Consider the following 12,476-nt stretch of genomic DNA (forward strand, 5'->3'; position numbering starts at 1 on the left):
ATGTTGCACAAAGAACACCAACACACCTCGTGAAAGCAAGCTCACAAATGGACAGAATGGAGGCAGCCACCTGTTTCTGAGTGTATAAATAGGGTGCAGGCTAATGATTTAAATTGTTAGCAGGCCTCAAAACCTTTAAATGTCCATTTTGCAAGGCTGCGAGAAAATCTCGCCATACGGATTGCATACGGATGCCATACGGATTACATACGGATGCTCACATGCACAAAATACTCGACCGCACCTTGCTTACGGAAGACCTATGGAGCACTATTTAGGGGTCATTCATCCATATTATGCATGTAAACTACGGACTGTATTTTGCGCTGGTTAGTGTGACTCCAGCCACACACAACGCTCGGCCAAGAATACAGGTATTCTCAATGAGGGATAAAGCAGCCATCTGATATCTTTTGCCTTCTGTGAAAATAAAGGATTGGGTATGATGAAATCTATAAGCAAGAGTCCTCATTTTCCTGTATTTGACAGGGACAGTAGAGAAAACCCATACAAATTAGCTGTTGGCCATTCATGCCAAAACCTGTGGCATTGCCCCTCGCTTATCTAATGGGAACATTAACCTCTTAACATCAGAGTCCATCATTGGACATCTCCCCTGTTTGGTGTGGGCTGTGGCGATGACCCCGCACCTTTTCTGGCACATGACAGCTGACATGTGTCTGGAATAGTTGCATGAGGCATCGCAATTCACCCGCGGCTGTTAACATGTTAAATGCCGCTGTTAAACTCTGACAGAGGCATTCAATATGCACGTGCAGGAAGCGTGCCATTACCTTCTACCATTGGCGCCTGTGTCACATGACTGCAGGTAGCCAATGGGTGGGCATGACAACTGCAGCTTCAGGTCTCCCATGGAGACTATTGAAGCAAGTAAAAAGTGAAAAAAAATAATTTTACATTTTTTTAAAAAAATGGAAAAAATAGAAAAGTTCAAATCACACCCCTTTTGCCCCATTCAAAATAAAAGAATAAAAAAATCAAATATACACATATTTGGTATTGCCGCATTCAGAATAGCCTGATCTATCAATATATAAAAAGAATTAATCCAATAGGTAAGCAGCAGAGCGAGAAAAAAACAAAACTCCAGAATTATGTTTTTTTTGGTCGCTGTAACATTGCAATAAAATGCAATAATGGGCAATCTAAAGAATGTATCGGCATCAAAATGGTATCAATAAAAACATCAAATCGGCTCGCAAAAAATACACCCTCACCCAGCTCCAGATCCTGAAAAATGGAGGTGCTATGGGTCTTGGAAAATAGCAACTTTTTTTTTTAACAAACTTTGGAATTTTTTTCACCACTTAGATAAAAGAGAACCTAGACATGTTTGGTGTCTATGAAATCGTAATGACCTGGAAAATCATAATGGCAGGTCAATTTTAGCATTTAGTGAACCTAGTAAAAAAAATCCACATAAAAAACAAGTGTGGGATTGCACTTTTTTAACAATTTCACCGCACTTGGAATTTTTTTCCCGTTTTCTATTACAAGACATGGTAAAACCAATGATGTCGTTCGAAAGTACAACTAGTCCCATAAAAAATAACCCCCACATGGCTATTTTGACCAAAAAATAAAAAAGTTATGTCTCTAGGAAAAAGCGGAGGAAAAAATGAAAATGAAAAAAACAAAAATACCCCTGTCATTAAGGGGTTAAAGAGAAATCAGAAATCAGTCAATGACTATTATCAATGTGATAAACTGTTTTTTTTTGGGGGGAGTGGGTATGCTGGTACAATGAATAGTTTTTTACTTCACAAATTGTTACAATCGTTGCAATTTTCACATTGACACATGGAGAGTTTTTTAGTTACGAACTCTTGTTGTTTCAGGAAATTCACATGTACATTAGCCATAATAAACAGATATTTACTCTATCATTCATAGTCAAGCATGGGGTTCTAAGGGGTAAGCTTTCTCGTTGTCAAGAGTGACAAGCCACGCCTGGCATGTCACTGTGAAAAGACTTATATGCCATGCATGGTCCTTTGGGAAATTAAATATACAAATTGCCTCTTCATAGAGGAAGAGAACTTGAACTCTAGTGTCACTGATTGGAGGTAGCAATACTAAATTTCAATATCGACCCCTTATCAAGCCCAACCATATGACTTAGGATAAAATCCAAACTAGAATCTCAATTTGCAAACACAGTGAAGCATCAAGTGAGTGAGTCCAAAGTCATTGTGAAAGAGGAGGAGCAAGGTCAGCTGTGAGATCACCTATTATTATTGGTGGATCCTGTGTTGTCAGCTGTGTTGAGAGGAGTTACCTGTCATTGTAATCGTGCCTCAGCTGACATGGAGCGTTACTGAAAACTCTACTAGATGACTTTATGACTTTAGAGAAGTCTGATGCTAAAAATCCCTATTAATCACTGAAAAAAATCAAGATTAATAATTTTTATTTTTAATAAAGACAATAACATTGACAACATTTTTTTTAAATATACATGAAATTCAAAAATCTGATTTAAATACTAGATCATTTTCTGATGATAAATTACCTTTAAAGCCTAAATACTTTCAAATACTTTAAAATATGTATGATCCCTAGAGCTACAGTATGTACATCCAGCACCTTACTGCATCATAGTTGTAGCTAAACTTTTTCATCAAAGAATCTAGTGAGACATCATTTCAAAATTATTGAATTTACAGTTTGCTTGTTTAGGGTAAATCCTCTCAGACTTTTCAAAGGTGATAAGTTTTCCTACACCCAGGATAAAAATTCAGTTTGACATCACCTCTTATACACAGAACAAGTGGTTTAAATATTCATCATGTGATCGCTCATATGCAACTTGCACACTTACAGTACTGTGGCGACAAGCTGGTTTTCCTAATTCTCTCAATGATTATTGAAAAATTACAGTCCCTGCTTCACTGAGAGAAGTCAAAGGAAGAGCCAATCAACACATGACTGAAAGTATGAAAATAGCATATGAGTTGTCATGTGTTAATCGCTGGAACCGGCAAAAAGAACCAAATCCTGACATATTGCATGCCATTAAGATTGGGCATGCTATAGTGCTTAATTTTGCATTTAAAGGGATTATATAGGTTTATGATAACAGTTTGTCATCACTCTTTGTGACTGCAGACTTATGAATCCTCACAATGCATGCATTGCACTCTGCTAGGAGTCTCTGGTGCTGGCAACAAGAGCAGGAGGGAATGTGACTATGAATATGCAATTGTCTACTCACATATTCTCCACCCCTACTGTCTTCTCACATGTTTTAACCCACTCGTACGTTCTCCTCACACATTCTTCCTCTCATCAGACTTTCCTCTAACACATTTCCATCCCTCCCCATACTATCTCACGACTATTGTCCACTCCTCATAATTTCTCCCCGCACACTCTCCCCACTTTCCCAAGTGTCTTCACACATTCCCTCTCCACATTATGTCCCTTATGATCCCTCCTCTTCTCAAACCTTAGACATTTCTCCTCTCTACTGTACCTTCACACAATCCTTGCCCTACTCATTCGGTCTCATCACACATTTCTGCTTACCCATATATTCCTCCCTCACCATAATGTCTCCTCACATATCCTTCTCCCCATACTGTCTCCACCCTACTGCCCAATACTGTCTCATCACACATCCCATACTTTCTCTTTACATGTCTCAGCCACCTCCTCATACTGTCTCCTCAAACATCACCCCTCAACAAACTATTTCCTCACAATTCCCCTCATACTGTCACCTCACACATTTCTCCCTCTCCCCACATACCTTTCACACACAATTCCCCCTTACCATACAGTGTCCTCACACTCCTTCTCCCCACTATACTGTTTCCTCAGAAGAAAATGAAACTAAGGTTTCTTCAGTTCCAAGGGAGCATTTAGTTGCTGCCAATATTCTCCACCTCTGCTCACATTACCCTTACCTGGAAGAGGGGTGGTCATGGATTTAATTGTACTCATATTTGAATGCTGGGAGCTGGCGTTTTACACCTTCTCTGAGCTGGCTGTAAATTTTACAAACAGCTGGGAGGTTAGCCAAATACCACCCTGTGGGGTAGCAAAGTGAATCAGCCTGAGAGACACATTGGACCACTGCATCATGTGGCTGATTGAGCCCCCCTGTCATCAGCACCCCAACTGCCCTCATTAAATATGTGACTGTCTATTGCATCTGACTTTTCCATCATATGATATTTATCTAAGATAAGCTTCAAATGTTTGTCAGGCTCTCACAACCTTTACTATGCAGAAAAAAAAAAACATTTCAACTGAGATTACTTGTGTCCATCTTCAACTCTTTGCTTCCCAGCAGGTGTGCATTCCATAAACTCATGAAGGAAGCAACCTTTTGATGCACATCCTCTGCCTGTACTCTATCTCGCTAAGGACTCATACTCACATGTGAGAAACTCAGACAAGTCTTTCACGTCAATACCTGGCATTGCCGCCGGCACTCGGATCGGAGCATTCACCTGCATGTATTTCTATGCAACTGAACACTCCGATCTGAGTGCAGGCGGCAGTGCCGGGTATTGACATGCGAGACGCGTCCCAGTTTCTCGCATGTGAGTGTGAGCCCTAAGAGAGCAATGTGCACTCTAAAAAAATAAATAAATTCAAGTCCTCTTTGTGCTAGTTTTTGTACTAAAGAAAAATACTCAAACCAAGAATTGTCTGGCTTGTAAGCAATATAATTTTTTTTTCATTTCTTTTCAAATTATTATTTGTAAGTGCAGAGTATTTTGTTTTTTCTTAAAGAAAAAATAAAAATATAAAAAAATTCAAAAGATTAAATGCAACTTCATCACAATGTGTGCATGTACAGTATTAGAAAAGAACAAAAAAAACTACTGTACAGCATAGTTTTTTAATGTTTCATTTTGGTGAAAGGACATAGACGTGAGATTTAAAAAAATATATACAAAAAAGGTTAATATTTTGCATTTGCGGTTTTCCCAGGCATATATCCTGAGCCCTATTCCCATGAATTTATGGGTCAACAAATTACACCAGTTTTAAGAACTGAATAGTTTGCTATGTAAGTGCTGTCTTGTCCTGCCTCTAGTGTCATATCATAGAAGGCAGGAAAATGTAGATGGTTAGCACTCGGCCTAAGGGTTTGAGTTCGCGGTGCTAGTGAAAAGGAACGGATAGTCCCCAAATTGCATAGACAATATAGAGTCACTGCACACGCTGGTTATGCTTAATGTGAAATAAATTTATTGCTTGACGGTGAGGAAGCGACATCTATCGACGTTTCGGCCACATCGGCCTTTATCACAAAAGTCGCTGTAATAAAATACATACATAAAAATATCAAAAAATGTACACTTTATACAAAATATATACATACAGTATCGAGAGAGAATGGAATACATGCATTAGAATCACTTGGGAGGATATAGAGGCATTAAAACTTAAGAGTGAGAGATAATGCGGTAGATAAGACAATGTATGAAACAACATGGAGGAACGCAGTCATACCCCTTTAAATTGAATGTAGGGTCTGTTTTCACCAAATAGATAATGTCACTGCTAGGCATAAATGAATTGATAGCATATTCTGTAAGTAAGGATAAACGGACATATCATTAGGGTGACATATAATAAACAAAGTACTGAACTGGGTGTCTGGAGGCACAATGAATAGATCGGATTTACCAGCGTAAATGATGTATCCATAGAGCTAGTTATGCACACAAAGGACTACAAAGGTCTGCCTAGGCATATAGCCAGGGTATGTCCAGGAAAAAGGTGTAATGTATATTGGGGAAAAAAAGGGGGAAAGAGTATATACCAAAGTTGCCGATAATCCTGATTCTTGAGGAGGTGGTGGACTGGTAAATATGCCAGAGCTAAATGGAGAAGAAGGGGTACATTAGGTATAGAACAGGGTTGGTAGTATAGTGGTGGTCCTGAATTGGGACCATATTCAAGTTGGTGGTACATCGGTGGTCCCTATATGGGACGGTACTTACAGTTATTGGTGGCGCAGTGGGTGAAGTACGCACAGTGGTGCCAAAGCAGTGAGTGGATGCTGAGTAGCAAGTTGCGCTATTTACACTCTCCGGTCTGGTCACGTGACCGGAAGTGAGGTCAGACGCCGGCGCGTGCGCATTGGAGCACGGCCGTGTCGTCTCACACTGATACCCACCAAAAAGATGGCGCTGGCTGCCAACACATGCACAGTAAAGCGCAGTCAGGGAAAATCTAATGAAGACACGCAGAGGCTGCTGAGGCTTTGAATGGAACACACGCTTATAAGGGGGAGGTACAGAGTGCTACAAATGAAGAGGCTGGGCAGTTGAGATATACAACAGATATATACGAACAGTATTATTGCAAATAATATACTTATAGACATATAGCATTTAAACTGCGAAGGAGTCCAAACTTAAATAGAAAAAAAGTAAAATTAAAAGAAATGAAAAGAGTTAATATGTGACCTGGGGGTGAGCGGGTAATGAGGATGGGAAGAGATGTAAACAATAGGATAAACTGTAATCAAATAAATGATGCAAAATATGAAATAAAAAATAAAAATAAAAAGGAAAAAAGGGGAAAAAAGAAAAAAAGAAAAAAAATTTTTAAAATGGCAAAATATGGGAAAATAATAAAGAAGAAACAAATTGACAAAACAAAAAATAATTGGAAATGAAAAAAGGGGGAAATAAATGTAAAATAAACCACCCTCAAAAAAGGAAAACGGGAAAATCGGGGAAAAAAAATGGGGGAAGGAACAAAGGGGAAAAATAATAAAAACTTGAAAAAGAAAACTTGAAAAAGAAAAAGAAAAAATTATGGTTCATTATCTTACCGCTTGGGTTAGATGTAAAAAGAGACTCAAGAAGGCAACCACTCAATGGGTCTAAAGGAAAAGAGGAAAAAAAATTAGATTAACCAATCAATTTCTCGGTTGAGACCCCTCGGATGTAGGGTGTCCAGAGTGTAGATCCAGAACGTCTCCCGTTGCTTTAAAAGGCGAATATGATTATCACCTCTTTTGGGTCTAGGGACTTTTTCAATAATTTGGAACCGTAATTGTGATACGTTGTGTCAGGCTTCCTTGAAATGGGCAGGAAGTGGGAGCCATGTTTTTCCGCACCTAATCGTGGACTTATGACTGGATATTCTGTCCCTAATGGCCTGGGTGGTTTCACCCACGTACAGTAAACCACATGGACATTTGATGATGTAAATGACGAAGTTGGTTTCACAAGTGAAGTAATCTTTAATTGGATAGGATTTACCACAACGTGGGTGAACGATTTCATTGCCTTTAATGATGTTAGAACAGCTCATGCAGTTTAGGCAGGGAAAAGTACCTGTTCTTTTCTGTCCTGTCAAAGTATGTGTATTGATGTGACTTGGGGTTACCCTTGTCAGCCCGGACTAGCTTGTCCTTGATATTTTGAGGTCTCCTCAGGCACATCAACGGTGGAGATTTGAAAATGTTAATTCTAGGATAGGCTCTAGTCAATAAAGGCCAATGTTTGTGGATGAGATTATGTATTCTTTGCATGGACGGGTGGTGACCATGAACGAATGGGAGTCTGGGTGCTTTGATTGTTCTGGTTCTGGTGGTGTCAGGGTCAATCAGTGCTTTGGTCATCTCAGAAGCCAGAAGTGTAGATGGATAATGTCTAGATTCAAATCTATCAGACATTTCTCGTAATCTGAGGTCTCTAGTTGATGGATCTGACACAATCCTGGTGACCCTTTTAAATTGTGATCGTGGGAGACTGTTGCGGGTGGACCTTGGATGGCAACTGTCATACAGAAGAAGGTTATTGCAGCCGGTGGGTTTAGTGTAAAGATCGGATGAAAGTCTTCCTTGTGCGTCTTTATTGACCCTAGTGTCCAAAAAAGTGATTGAGTCCAAGTTCAGTCAAGAATCAGGATTATCGGCAACTTTGGTATATACTCTTTCCCCCTTTTTTTCCCCAATATACATTATACCTTTTACCTGGACATACCCCGGCTATATGCCTAGGCAGACCTTTGTAGTTCTTTGTGTGCATAACTAGCTCTATGGCTACATCATTTACGTTGGTAAATCCGATCTATTCATTGTGCCTCCAGACACCCAGTTCAGTACTTTGTTTATTATATGTCACCCTAACGATATGTCCGTTTATCCTTACTTACAGAATATGCTATCAATTCATTTATGCCTAGCAGTGACATTATCTATTTGGTGAAAACAGACCCTGCATTCAATTTAAAGGGGTATGACCGCGTTCCTCCATGTTGTTTCATACATTGTCTTATCTACCGCATTATCTCTCACTCTTAAGTTTTTAATGTCTCTATATCCTCCCAAGTGATTCTAATGCATGTATTCCATTCTCTCTCGATACTGTATGTATATATTTTGTATAAAGTGTACATTTTTTGATATTTTTATGTATGTATTTTATTACAGCGACTTTTGTGATAAAGGCCGATGTGGCCGAAACGTCGATAGATGTCGCTTCCTCACCATCAAGCAATAAATTAATTTCACATTAAGCATAACCAGTGTGTGCAGTGACTCTATATTTCTATGCAATTTGGGGACTATCCGTAACTTTTCACTAGCACCGCGAACTCAAACCCTTAGGCCGAGTGCTAACCATCTACATTATCCAGTATAAGCATTTCTTTGGTTATCAGCACCGACCCAGTATCCATGACGTCAGAAACATTTTTGTACGATGATGCACTAGGATCAACGATTCTATCCAAAATCAGATCTGGCTCAGATTTTCTTCACGTTCCCAGTAGGGACATCAAGACGAGGGATTGGGAGAAAGAAAAGAAAAGACTCAGCTTATGATCTACACTGCGCCACGTTAGGCGAATACCATCGACAAGGGAAGATACCCCGCGGGCTTCGTAGCCACTTGAGACCCACTCTTTTCTCTGACAACGCTAAGTACTGCGCCACTTTTCAGAGAATTCTTAACAAATGCTCATTTGATATAATTTTACTTACAATCGAATACCTTCAAGAAGCCATAATTGATACCGAAGCAAAGATCTCTACCATAGAGACCCAATTAACTTCAACCTTGAGTAATACTGAGTTTAGTACTCTAAAAAATAAAGTAGATACTGTTTTACTAACACATCGAAAAACTCTAGAAGAAAGGAAGAGGTCTAAATTTCAACGTGACACAGAAGACTACCTGAACAACAGAGTGTACAGATGGGAAGATCCAGCACCAAGACACTACCGTTCCAGATCTCCTCGCCAACAAGGGGGACATACAGCCTCCGGGGGATCCTCTCCAGTTGGAGGTTCTTCACCAGGATCCGGGAGCGACACTGGCAGCACTTCTCTTTCCAGCGTTCCTTTTTTAGGTCAAAACGCACACCAACAAGGCGGTCGAGGAGGAGGAGAACAAAATCGCCAGATGACTCTTCGGTTGCAAAAGGTAGGAGTCTAAACTTAGTTGTAAATATCTCTGACTACTCCCTTTCTCCTTTAGAACTTAAAGTGCTAAACCTAGGTCTCTCATTCTGTCCAACACCAAGATGGGATGCTTTCCAATTAGAGAAAGACCTACAACAATTTTATCGCAACATTAGATTGAAGGTACACTTTGATGATTCTCCAACAAGGTTAGCTAACATTACAGCTCCAGATCCCAATCGGGACGTAAGCCCCTCTATTACAATTGACACCTTAGGACTACGCAATCCAAGTAGTTTCATGCCTCCCAAAACTAATCATGCGGTTGAGACTTTTGTAGACCTCCTTGACAGGGACATTAAACAGACCATCCATGAACAACGATTGGGCCTACTTCCTGTCCGCCATAATCTATCACCTGTTGAAAAACAAGTCATCTCATCCCTGAGAAACAATCCAAACATCATTATAAAACCGGCGGACAAAGGAGGTGCAATCGTTGTCATGAATAAGAATCAATACGTGATCGAAATTAAGAGACAACTCTCGGATACCAACACATACAGGAAAGTTCATACTGACCCTACGTTCCAAATACGCAGGAAATTAGACCAAATTCTTGATAAACATATGCAGCTCAAGACCATAGATGCAAAGACTAGAACATTTCTGACAAATCAACATCCAATAACCCCGGTGCTCTATACCCTCCCCAAAATTCACAAGGACTTACACAACCCTCCTGGACGTCCCATAGTAGCTTCCACGGACTCTATCCTCAATCCTTTATCCATCTTTTTGGAAAAAATATTAACACCATTTACTCACACCACCAAATCTTTTATTCTGGACACAGGAGATTTCCTGAATAAGATCCGTTCCATAAATTCCATTTCACCCAGTAGCATTCTCTGCACCTTCGATGTCAACAGTTTATACACATCAATAACACATGACAAAGGGATAGAAGCAGTCAAACTAACTCTCATTGAAGCTAATATTGAACCAGACACACAGGCACTAAGTTTGGACCTTCTAAACGTAGTCTTACGGGAAAACTTTTTCCGATTCCAGGATGATTTTTTCATCCAGACGTGTGGCACCACGATGGGCTCTAATGTAGCCCCCGCGTACACAAATCTTTACATGGATAAGTTTGAACGAGACTACATTTACTCCAATCCACTTTTCCAGGAATTTGCCACAGTGAGGTTTCGCTACATTGACGATGTTTTCTGTATATGGGGTGGTGACTCAACTAGCCTTTTCAAATTCTATGACACCATCAATGATGCCAGACATGAGTTGAAATTCACAATGTCCCATAACTTGGACTCAATCACTTTTTTGGACACTAGGGTCAATAAAGACGCACAAGGAAGACTTTCATCCGATCTTTACACTAAACCCACCGACTGCAATAACCTTTTTCTGTATGACAGTTGCCATCCAAGGTCCACCCGCAACAGTCTCCCACGATGACTATTTAAAAGGGTCACCAGGATTGTGTCAGATCCATCAACTAGAGACCTCAGATTACGAGAAATGTCCGATAGATTTGAATCTAGACATTATCCATCTACACTTCTGGCTTCTGAGATGACCAAAGCACTGATTGACCCTGACACCACCAGAACCACAACAATCAAAGCACCCAGACTCCCATTCATTCATGGTCACCACCCGTCCATGCAAAGAATACATAATCTCATCCACAAACATTGGCCTTTATTGACTAGAGCCTATCCTAGAATTAACATTTTCAAATCTCCACCGTTGATGTGCCTGAGGAGACCTCAAAATATCAAGGACAAGCTAGTCCGGGCTGACCTGGGTACCTCCAGTCACATCAATACACATACTTTGACAGGACAGAAAAGAACAGGTACTTTTCCCTGCCTAAACTGCATGAGCTGTCCTAACATCATTAAAGGCAATGAAATAGTTTACCCTCGTTCTGGTAAATCCTATCCAATTAAAGATTACTTCACTTGTGAAACCAACTTCGTCATTTACATCATCAAATGTCCATGTGGTTTACTGTACGTGGGTGAAACCACCCAGGCCATTAGGGACAGAATATCCAGTCATAAGTCCATGATTAGGTGCGGAAAAACATGGCTCCCACTTCCTGCCCATTTCAAGGAAGCCCGACACAACGTATCACAATTACGGTTCCAAATTATTGAAAAAGTCCCTAGATCCAAAAGAGGTGGTAATCATATTCGCCTTTTAAAGTAACGGGAGACGTTCTGGATCTATACTCTGGACACCCTACATCCGAGGAGTCTCAACCGAGAAATTGATTGGTTAATCTAATTTTTTTTCCTCTTTTCCTTTAGACCCATTGAGTGGTTGCCTTCTTGAGTCTCTTTTTACATCTAACCCAAGCGGTAAGATAATGAACCATAATGTGTTTCTTTTTTCTTTTTCTTTTTCAAGTTTAATTTTTCAAGTTTTTATTATTTTTCCCCTTTTTTCCTTCCCCCCTTTTTTTTCCTCGCTTTTCCCGTTTTCCTTTTTTGAGGGTGGTTTATTTTACATTTATTTCCCCCTTTTTTTCATTTCCAATTATTTTTTGTTTTGTCAATTTGTTTCTTCTTTTTTATTTTCCCATATTTTGTCCTTTTAAAAAATTTTTTTCTTTTTTTCTTTTTTTCCTTTTTCCCCTTTTTTCCTTTTTATTTTTATTTTTTATTTCTTATTTTGCATCATTCATTTGATTACAGTTTATCCTATTGTTTACATCTCTTCCCATCCTCATTACCCGCTCACTTCCAGGTCACATATTAACTCTTTTCATTTCGTTTAATTTTACTTTTTTTCTATTTAAGTTTGGACTCCTACGCAGTTTAAATGCTATATGTCTATATGTATATTATTTGCAATAATACTGTTCGTATATACAGTATCTGTTGTATATCTCAACTGCCCAGCCTCTTCATTTGTAGCACACTGTACCTCCCCCTTATAAGCGTGTGTTCCATTCAAAGCCTCAGCAGCCTCTGCGTGTCTTCATTAGATTTTCCCTGACTGCGCTTTACTGCGCATGTGTTGGCAGCCAGCACCATCT

Source organism: Dendrobates tinctorius, unplaced genomic scaffold (assembly GCF_039654945.1).
Source record: "Dendrobates tinctorius isolate UK_male_01 unplaced genomic scaffold, ASM3965494v1 ptg000030l, whole genome shotgun sequence".
Classification (NCBI taxonomy): Eukaryota; Metazoa; Chordata; class Amphibia; order Anura; family Dendrobatidae; genus Dendrobates; species Dendrobates tinctorius.